Source organism: Microtus ochrogaster, unplaced genomic scaffold (genome assembly GCF_000317375.1).
Source record: "Microtus ochrogaster isolate Prairie Vole_2 unplaced genomic scaffold, MicOch1.0 UNK49, whole genome shotgun sequence".
Lineage (NCBI taxonomy): Eukaryota > Metazoa > Chordata > Mammalia > Rodentia > Cricetidae > Microtus > Microtus ochrogaster.
The window spans coordinates 2,501,247-2,512,004 of record NW_004949147.1 but is presented as its reverse complement, the minus strand read 5'-3'; the positions used below and the strand labels follow the sequence as shown (position 1 = coordinate 2,512,004).

The following is a 10,758-nucleotide window of genomic DNA, read 5'->3' as shown; positions in this document are numbered from 1 at the left end:
AAAAAAAAAAAAAAAAAAAAAAAAAAAAAATGTTGGTAACTGATGAAGCTGAGAAAAGTACACAAGGGTTTCTTATATTCCCTGCTTTTTGGTGTATAGTTGAAAAATTCTGCAATTATAAAATCAAAGGCTCTCCCTAGAAAACCAACTCTGCACGTCAACAGGAAGATTCCCCTTGTCTCCTTGCTGTTCTTCAAACACAGCAAGCATAGTCACACTACACAGCCTTGTCTCCTCTGTTCTCCCCTTTTAGGATGGCCTTTTACGATAGCCACACTCTAGTCACAGGTCACCTTAACTACCTCTATAAAATACCTTCACTAAAAAATCCTAACAGTAATAATAATACCTACACCAGCATTCCCTGTCCCTCCCCAATTATTTCCTTCCCCATACTCGGACACCAGACTGTAAGCTCTACAAGCAAAGATCCGTACTGTTCTCAGCCTCTATAACACATTTACTGAATTAGTGAATGATCCCTCAGCTGTGTACCAAACGGGAGATAAATATAAGAACTTAACGCCGCTTCTATGCATCAACAATAATCACACAAAATGCTTTTTGAAAACCAAGATCTCATTCACCTTCAAGAGCAGCAAGAAGCAAATTCTGAAGTTCTGGAGACTGGAGTTCTTTTGAGATTGGAAAATAAACAGTCAAGCGCTGATCTGGACAACCACGGAGGGATACAAGGAAGGAGCACTGCTCTTCAGCCTGGGTTCTCTGGGAACGGTGGGACGATGGCAGCTGAGGGAAAAGTGCCAGCTCTTTCAAGGTCTTTCACCCTAAGTCAAGAAACACTGAGCATGTCTTCAAGGCTTGCTGCTTGGCTTCTGTTGCTATTAAAAGGACAGGGGGGAAAAAAATCAGTTTTTCCAAGGAAAAGACGGTTATGAAATGAAATGACCAACTTTTCAAACCAAGCTGTTTTAGTGGGAAAGATTTGAACCCTCAACACTAAATGCTCTTCCCTCAGGAATGAGGAGTATCAGATTTAAAAGCTAGAGAGAGGAAGGTTTGTGGATCATGGAATTCCCAGACATTAAAAAAAAAAAAAAAAAAGGAAGACGGGCCTGAAAGATGACCTAGTTCAAAGTTCTCATGTAATATTCCAAGCTAAGGAAGTCAAAACTTGCCTGAGGAACTCGAATATTTGATAGGTCCTAAATACATTCATTTTTCATGGGATGAAGCAGTAACTAACACAGCGGTTACTAAACTAAGAGCTGGACCCTTTGAAGAGGAGCTGGACCAAATAGGGACTATCAGAGTGACCAGAGAAAAGCGCTGTTTTGCTCAGTGTTTGTTTATTTTGGGTGATGGCAGCTCGCCCTAACATGCTTGATCTGTTCCTATAAGATTATGCCAAAGGTAAATCTGCCGTAGAACGACTCACAAAGGTCTTTCTCTCTAAGTCCACAGGCACTTTCCAGAGTGACCATCTGACATCTACCTAGTCACAGAAGCCTCTGATCTCAACGTCTCCACTCTGGGCTTGCCTCCCAGCTCTGTGTGCTAGCAGAGGAAAGCTCCAACAGGAACGACAGAAGGACTAAGCTACTAAACAAAGGCGAAGCGGGGCGCGGAGGGGCGAGTCCAGCCAGCCAGCGCTAAGCCGGGGCACCCGCGGAGGGAGAGGACCGGGATGCTCGCCGAGGACACCCGCGCTTGCAGGACAGGGCCTGAGGCCTCTTCTCCAGGTGTCCCCCGTAGGCCCCCAGCCCCGGCCTTCCCCGTTAAGAAGCCGTCTGCGGCTCACCGCCGCCAGCCGCCCAGCCGAGCGAAGCCTGTCATCGCCCCTCACTCGGTCCCTCAGGCAGGGCGGACCCCGCCCGCCGCCTGCCCGCCCCGCCCCATCCCACTCCGGCTTCCCCCGACACGCCAGCCTACAGCGTACTCACGGCGACCCCGGGCCGCGCGCGGCCGCCGCGGAGGGGACGAGCGGCCCGGGACGCCCCGCGGGGGCGGAGCGGCAGGCCAAGGGGCGGGGACCGAGGCGGGCGGGCGAGGTCGCGCTCCCACGCCTCAGCGTGCCGTCCCGGGCACGCTGGGCCACTCTGCGCATGCTCGGGCGAGGACACTGCGGTCACGTGTCTCGCCTCCGCCCAACCGCCGTGCAAGCTGAGCCTGGGCGTGTCCCCGCCCCGGGATGCCAGCCTGGGCGCGCGTGCGCAGTGACCGATAGCTGAAGGCGTGAGGGAGCGAGTGGGTGGCGCCTGTTCCTTGGGTCCCTGAGGGCGAGGGAGGAAGAGGTGCTCCCGATTCGCCAAAAAATGTTTTTTCTTTGTCGCCTCATGTGGTTGGGAGGACTGCGGAAGGAAAGCAATTTAGATTGTCTATATAGAGATACTGAGGCGTCCCCCTCTGTGCAGGTTGAAGCCAGGCGCCCCCCCCCAAATAAATCAAAAATTAAGATTCTTAAATCTGCCTCGCCCCCATGCACTGTTGCTGGGTGTGCTGGAATCTACCTGGCCTTCGGGACACACAACCTTAGTGGGTTGGGGCCATAGCTCACTAAGTAGAGTGCTTGCCTGGTATTCACAGAGCCTTGGTTTCTGCACACCTGTGTAAAATAAACCCTGTGTGGTGCAGCAAACCTCTCATCTCAGCATTCAGGAAGTTGAGGCAGAAAAATTCAAAGTTATTCTCAGCTACATAGCAAATTCAAGACCAGAATAGGATGTGTAAGAACATCTCAGAAGATAACTAAAAGATTTTAGTGGAGGTGGAAGAGATGGCTCAGCAGGTAAGAGCCAGTGGTTGCATTGCCAAGGACCTGGGTTCAGTTCCCAGCACCCACATGGCAGCTCACAAATAATCTGTAACTGCAGGTACAGGGGATCTGACACCCTCTTTTAGCTACTAAGAGCACTAGGAACCAATGTGGTGCACACACACACACACACACACACACACGCAGGAAAATACTTGTTTAAGTGATTTTATGGGAGATTAAAGCTTGGTTTGAGCACTTGGGATTTTTCACTGGGCTCTAGATTTTCTCCTTGCTTACTCATGGTTCCCATCTGGATATTAGAAAAAGGCCTCCAGGTAGCTGACTGCTAACAAGCTTCACTATTTGTTACATTGTAATAACTGAGAAAAAATAAGGGATATACTCCAGTCTTAGAGTGCAAAAGTTCATAGTAGTACAGAAGGGTGTAAGCATTGTGCCTCAGATGGAAAAATATTCTGGCAGTCGGGAGGCAGGGAATAGCACAGGTCACAGTAAGGAGAGCAGCTTACAGCCCTAGGGAAAGGTTTTCCCAATGTAACAGTTCTGTTCTGGCAGGAAAGGGTTTTCCCAGCAAAGTTGTTACAGCTAGACTCTGGTGCTAGGAGTGTAACAACTCGGCTCTACTAGGGGAAGGTTTCCCCAGTGAAAGTGTTACATCCCTGTTCTGCTGCTTACTGGTTGAAGTTGTAACAACTCGGAGCTGCTAGGGTAAGGCTCTCCCAGGGAATGTGCTACAATGCTGCTTGGCTCCATCTTTGCTCTGGTGAAAGAAGGTCTTCAACCATACCTCATTCAAAAGATTTATTAGGAGGGAAGAATCCAGGGGAGCGGCTGTCTCTGCCAGGGTGGAAAAAGGGCAACAGCAAACAGAACAGGTGCAGGGCTTATATAGGACTTCTTAGGAACGGAGTTTTCCAGGGAGATTGTCGGGGTGGGAATCGGTCAGATTTCAGGCCCTTGAGCTTAGATTGGTTTAGATCTCTGCTCAGATTGGTTGGTTTTCTGCTTGGGGATTGGTTCATTTGCCTGCCCTGGAATTGGTTAGTTTTCAGCTTAGTTGATCAGGGGCAGATTTGGCTCTGGTTTCAGAGACCAAATTGTGTTTCTTTCATTGACCTTTTAAAAATTTTTTTTTTTGTTTTTATTTTTCGAGACAGGGTTTCTCTGTGGCTTTGGAGCCTGTCCTGGAACTAGCCTCTGTAGACCAGGCTGGTCTCGAACTCACAGAGGTCCGCCTGCCTCTGCCTCCCAAGTGCTGGGATTAAAGGCGTGCGCCACCATCGCCCGGCCCAGGGCATATTTCTAATTCTAGGGACAAAGCGTCTTTCTTTGGCACTGGTTTCAGGGTCAGGGTGTGTTTCTTTGGCTGGTCCTTTTACCCTACAAAGGGGTTTGCCATACTCATAATCATCGCATAGTCTTTGAGAGCCACGCACTGTGGAAATGTGCTCAATGTAGTGTTTTTAAGAAACCACAAGAATTTTGTCCCGTGAATGAAATGTCAAACTCTAGACTCCCACAACCTCCTAGGATTCCTTCCCTCTAACCCCTTCCCTCTTATGCTCACGTACTCACAGTGACTATCAACTGCTTTATGGGTATGATCTTCCTGACTTTGTTCATTTCCCTAAGCACACATATCCTGTCAGTTAGCCCCCCTCCCACTGTGATGTGTGTGAGTGCATATGTGTATGTGTGTGTGCACGCTGCCTTATTTTTTGAGACAGGGTCTCTCATTGAAAGTGAAGTTCTTCAATTGGATAGACTGGTTAGCCAGTGAGCCCCAGGGATTCTCCTGTCTCAGTGCTGGGATTACAGATGGTACAACTGCACCTCACTTTTTACATGGGCCCAGAGGATCTGAACTTGAATCTTCATGCTTTCATGGCAATTTTTTACTGACTGAGTCATCTCCCCAGGATCAAATCAGTCACCATCATCACAGTTGTGTTAATATGTGTTGTTGAACACTCACCTCTGACCCTAACAGCCGTTTACTGTTAATCTTAGAAATCACAGTGGTTACCACAAGTGATCCTCACAAGATTGGGTCTGCTGACATCCCTTCACAGAAAGGGGGAGTGAGGAGGGCTGTTAGACCCTCACTGGAGATTTCAGACATTTCCCTGCGTGACTTCCTCCAGCACCATCCCTAGACACTCACTGGAGATTTCAGACATTCTCTGCATGACTTCCTCCAGCTCCATGCCTTCTCAGCCACAATAGGCTGAAATTTCTCTGGAATCATGAGCCAGGCATAAACCTTTTCTTCCATAATTTGTTCCTGTCAGGTCTTTTATCATAGCTTCAAGAAAGGGACTAATACTGGATTAAGGAAATCACCGAGTTCTCAGACCTGAGTTTGTGGGTAGGCAGGCATTCTTTTTGGTTAGTCAAACCCCTGAGCCCATTCTCTGGGAATTGTGTTTTCCATGGCTGTGCCCAGCACCAATAGGCTCTGTACATGTTTCCTGAGACTTCTGGTGCCTACATTACAGTTACCAAGCTGTGTACTGTGTACCAGGCTTTTTCTTTTGGGCCACCAACTGGCTCCCAAAACAGAAACTTATTATTAATTTTGAATGCTAGGCCTAGCTTAGGCACTTCCTGGCTATCTCTTTTTAACTTAAATTAACCTGTTTCTCTTTATCTACCTTTTGCCTTAGGGATTTTTGACCTTTCTTATTTTTTTTGCTGTCTCTCTGTTTGGCTGGCTTAGAGTTGCATGGCTTCTGGCCCCAGGTGTCTCCCTCCTTCTCTCCTCTGCTTTCTCTTGAACCTAGATTTCTCCTCCTATTTATTCTCTGCCTGCCAGCCTCCCCTATCCATCTTCTGCCTAGCTATTGGCCATTCAACTTTTATTAGACCAATCAGATACCTTAGGCAGAGAGGTGAAACAGATTCAGCACATCTTTACATCATTAAACACACATCATTAAACAAATACAGCATAAACAGATGTAACCTGTCTTTGGCAAGTTAAAATAATATGCCACGCCGGGTGATGGTGGCGCACGCCTTTAATCCCAGCACTCGGGAGGCAGAGGCAGGCGGATCTCTGTGAGTTCGAGACCAGCCTGATCTACAGCGCTAGTTCCAGGACAGGCTCCAAAGCCACAGAGAAACCCTGTCTCCAAAAAATAATAATAATAATAATAATATGCCACAACACTGCTGTGTTAAACAGATTGTTTTGTTTTGGGATTATGAAATTAGGACCGAGAGGTTAGGATTCTAATTGAACATCATCCGATCTACTCTGAGGGATGAGAATGGAGAAAGATAAACCGCCAAAGAGAAGGAATGAAGAGAGGCAGAGAAATGGGGAGACTCTTCCAAGTTCCTGGCAGCTTCCCAATCCTTTCTGAAAACCTCTGAATTCTGACATGGCGAGGGGTGTCTATGAATCACGCTATCTAGACTTAATTGCTTATGCTTACTTAACTTATACACAATATACTTACAACAAATTCACAGCCACCCCCTCTCTTAAGATAAGGTTTCGTGTAGCTCCAGCTGGCCTCGAACTCCCTACATAGCACAAGAACTTCTGGTCTTTTTGCCTCCATTACCTGAGTTCTGGGATTACAGGTATATGTCATCCTCATCCCACCTCTTTATGCAGTGCTAGGGACCAAACGCAAAGGCTTTGTGCATACATACTAAGCAAGTAGTCCAACAAATGAGCTACAGATTGTTCCCTTCACAGTCTTTTCAACAGAATCGTTGGTGGATCCAACTGTCCTTCTGCCTATCAGCTTTTTCACCTACTCCCTATTCGGCTTCACAGCAGAGAAAATAAAGGCCAGGAGGCGAGTTGCTTCATTTTTGTGTTTACATTCAAATAGTCATTTCCTTCCATCCTTTCTGTTTGAGATGAGACAAGGACTCCCTTGTAATCCAAGGCTATACTTTCATTGTATCCTACGTTTCACTCATTTTTGCCGTGTGGGAACTTTACTCCTTCATTTATTCTGTCTTCTTTATATAAATTCAGTTTTTATTCTCTCTTACTCTTTGATCTCAGCACATTAATATGATAAACTAGCTCAGTTTTCTAAAAAAAAAAAGTGTGTGTGCATGTGTGTGTGTGTGTGTGTGTGTGTGTGTATGTGTGTGTGTGTGTGCGTGTGTTCATGAAGGTCAGAAGAAAGTATAAGATACCTGGAGCTGAAGTTACAGATGGTTGTGAGCCACTTAACATGGATGCTCCTCTGAAAGAGCAGCCAGTGCTCTTAACTACTGTGCCATCGCCAGTTCCAGAATCCAGTCTTTTTAAAAAAAAATTCAGGGGCTGGAGAGATGGCTCAGTGGTTAAGAGCATTGCCTGCTCTTCCAAAGGTCCTGAGTTCAGTTCCCAGCAACCACATGGTGGCTCACAACCATCTGTAATGAGGTCTGGTGCCCTCTTCTGGCCTGCAGACATACACACAGACAGAATATTGTATACATAATAAATAAATAAATAAATAAATAAATAAATATTTAAAAAAAAATCAGTCTTAACCAGGTACTCATGCCTATAATCTCAGCACTTGGAAGCTAAGGCAGAAGGATCACCATGAATTTGAGGTCAGCCTGGCCTATAGAGTAAGGCCCTTCTCAAAAAAGTAAACAATAAAAAAACTACAAATTAGAACTCAGTTTAAATCTCATATGCTATTGGTTTTGCTGCATTAGAACAGAAGATGTCTGGATGTTAGAGCATGGAAATCCTGAGATTTTTCAACAGAACCTGAATAAGTACAACTTTGCTGCTTTAGCTCATCAATTCAGTCTGCCAAGACTAAAATAATTGTACATATTATTATGAAAGTCAATTACTCCTTCCTAATCTTTTTTTCATTTTCATGTGTGTGTTATGAACATTGTATATGTAGGGGCACACGTGCATATTCGTGCATGAGGAGGCTGGAATTATCCACCATATGTCTTCTCTCAGGTCTAAAAGAAACCCAGGGCAAATGGCTAACTGTGGTGTCTATTAGCATCAAAGCATGTGCTAGCCTACAGGCTCTTTCCGCAAGTACCTGTTCCAGGCATCCTGGCTCCTCCAGTTCATCTTGTCACACCTCCTATCCTAAACTTCTCTATGCACAGGCTCTCCCCACCCCCATCCCCGGCTTCTCGTTCTCATATAACCGTGTCATTTTGGCCAAGTGCCTCTCTTGCCCGCTCTCCTGTTGGTTCTCTTGCCCTTCTCCACTCTCGTTCTCCCCCTCTCTCTAATGGACCAGTTCATGGTCATATTTAGTCTAGTACTTTCTCTCCCTGCTCTGGACTCTTCCAGATGCCTCTGGCAGTACTCACCCTCATATCTGCAATAAAAACTTTCTCCTCAGCCACACCTTGGGGTAGTCATGTCCTCATTTCACTCCTCTTCCACCTTTTTCATTAAAGTAGCATCTCTCAACCAAACTCAAAGCGTGACAGCGTAGACAGTCTCCCCAGGCAGCTTGCTTGGGAGATCTCCTATCTCTATCCTGAGGCTGGGATTACAGCAGTCCCCTACCTGTCTTTTTATGGGAGGTTGTGGGGATCTGAACTATGGTCCTCATGCCTGTGCAGCGAGCCTCTGGCCCCAGCCTTCTTTCCCCAAATCTAAAGTGAGTGAGAACAAAAGGGCTCAACTGGGAAATCCAGGAACTACTGGAATTTAGGGCTTAGGCATTTCTAGAAAACAAAACAAGAGAATCTTGATCATCACAAACACACTTAAGCACTTCTTCCATCTTCCAAGTTAAGATGCATTTGGTGTGGAACTCAATGTTACAGTTCTGGTGCTTGGTTGCCAACTGGGCACAAACTTGATGCACCTTTTTGTATTCCAGAAGCAACCTCCTTCTTTCTCAGTGGGGAGGCACCTGCCTATGCCAAATAGCTTCTCTACTTCTACATCTTTGGTAGGAATGCATATTGGCCTTCCCAACCTCCAGGGAGCAAATGGTACACTTGTGAAGTACCGAGAGTTGCTTTGTAGGGTGTACATTGGCCAGTGGAAAATAAGACATGGGGGGGGGTGTGGATGGATAATCCCTTTTGAAATCCCCTTGGTGAACTGCTCCAAAACGTACCTTCTCCTTACAAGTACTGAATGCTTAGAAACAAGCCTGGCACTGTCCTGTGGCTTGCCCTTTCTTCACCACTTATGCAGTGTCGCCAACACAGTGCTGCATCACCCTTCAATGGCCTCCTATCTCTTCTCCCCTCCACCCCCACCCTGCCACCATTCTGGGGTCCGTGCTCAAGTCATCATTTTAATCTTTGCCCCAGAGTCTGCTTTCTGGAGGACTTGTTAAGCTATAGAGAGATAATAAGTCCCCATCTCAACACTAGATCCAAACAGTGGGTAGCTGACTTTCCTATTCATTAATCTAGCCAAAGTGGCTATATCAGGCCATTTGTGGACTACTTACCTAGAAGATGAAGCTCATTCTGCAGGCTTTCTTCCCGAGTCCCTGAGATTTCTGCTGAGCACTAAAGGCATCTCTTGGGAAAGCCAGACTGTTTTCAGTCTATCATGATTATCTGGGTAAGTAAGGTCTGTAAAAATGTGACCAAATGTGTGCCAAGTGTCAACTTAGAGGAAGGCAGAAGAGAAAGCTGGAAGTACAGATTCAAGCTGCGAGCTGGGAGCCAGCGACCTGGCCTGTTCTGGCTCTGCTATAACCCAAGGAACACCAGGCTATGTAATATACAAACATAGTTGGCATGGGGGAGGCCCAGAGGCCACAGGCAGACTATTGAGCTCTTACTTAACTTGGCTTTGTCATGATGGATGCTACAGCATTAGGACAATGGGTTCCCAAAGTCTAGGACTGAAGCTAGAAAGGAACAAGGACATTCTTCAGTCTCTAGGATTCTACTGCTTTCTTCTGGAGGGCATCCCGTGTGTGCTCTGCTGCACTGAGCCTCCAGATAGGAGCAGAGCACAGAGCAGCATAGCCAGAGTTGTTTGTGGCTCATAATATATGTGTGTGATATATGTATAATATATATGTTTAATATATAATATATAATTACACGCACATATATAATATATATAATTACACACACACACAGAGTATATATTAGTTTTTCCGAGATAGGGTTTCTCTTTGTAACAGCCCTGGCTGTCCTAGAACTCACTTTGTGGACCAGACTGGCCTCAAACTTGTAGAGATCCACCTGCCTCTACCTTTAATCTGCTGGGATTAAAGGCGCACTACCATCTCCCAGCTTTTTTTTATGTTAAGTGTATAAGTGCTTTACATGTGTGCCTGCAGGCCAGAAGAAGGCATCAGATCCTATTATATAGATGGTTGTGAGCCACCATGTGGTTGTTGAAATTGAACTCAGGACCTCTGGAAGAGCAGCCAGTGTTCTTAGCTGCTTAGTCATCACTCCAGCCACCCCCCCCACCCCCATCCCGAGTTGTTTCTGAAGTCAGAGGTAGCCATGCTCATCTCAGACCAAATGCCCTTTTCCTCTGCATTCAGGGTATCTGGGTTGTATCTGGGGAAGAAATCTACCCCAGAGGTCATGTTGAGGGCTGAAGACTATGCCCACAGTCTCCAAGCTATGTGAGTTGTAAAAGGGTTCCAGATTCAGTGTTAATGAACAGAAGTCTCCTCAGGAGTCCTTTGTTGATGTCGCCTCCACTTAAAAACTGGCTGTGGCTGAAGGGGGAGGCAAGCAGGAAGCTGCAGACCAATGGCTGGATGAATTCTTGTGTGGTTGCCTCAGACCTGCCCTCAAGCATCCTTCTTGAGGCTAAGGCCTAGAAGTCAGGGATTTTGACTACTGAGTGAAGCCCAAGGTTGCTGGAATATGAGGCATAAAGGAACAGAACAGGAGTTGTCTCTGTAGGGGCAGCAAGATAGATGAGCTGTCGCAGAAACCGTGAAGCTGAGGAGCAGAGGAATGTTCAAACTGTGACCTGTTGCCATTATGGTTATCTCTGTCAACTTGATTGACACAGCCCAGAACCACATGGGAGAGAGTCTTTTTTTTTTTTTTTTTTTTTTTTTTTTTTTTTG

At 46.3% G+C, this 10,758-nt stretch overlaps 1 protein-coding gene across 9 annotated transcripts in view; it reads right to left on the bottom strand.

The window, feature by feature from the left end:
* Parp6 (poly(ADP-ribose) polymerase family member 6) overlaps window positions 1–2,022 on the bottom strand; it is a 34,193-nt gene extending 32,171 nt beyond the window's left edge. For 2 of the 9 annotated variants that reach the window (XR_003376590.1, XR_003376591.1), the window contains exons 1-2: window positions 1,905–2,022; window positions 588–842 (exon numbers count right to left, since the gene is read on the bottom strand). The gene's annotated coding sequence lies outside the window, so the exon portion shown is untranslated. Of the gene's footprint in view, window positions 1–587; window positions 843–1,456; window positions 1,853–1,893 lie in introns of those variants that run through there. The other 7 variants (XM_026777221.1, XM_026777222.1, XM_026777223.1 and 4 more) reach the window with 6 other exon arrangements.
* Window positions 2,023–10,758: the final 8,736 nt, after the last annotated feature.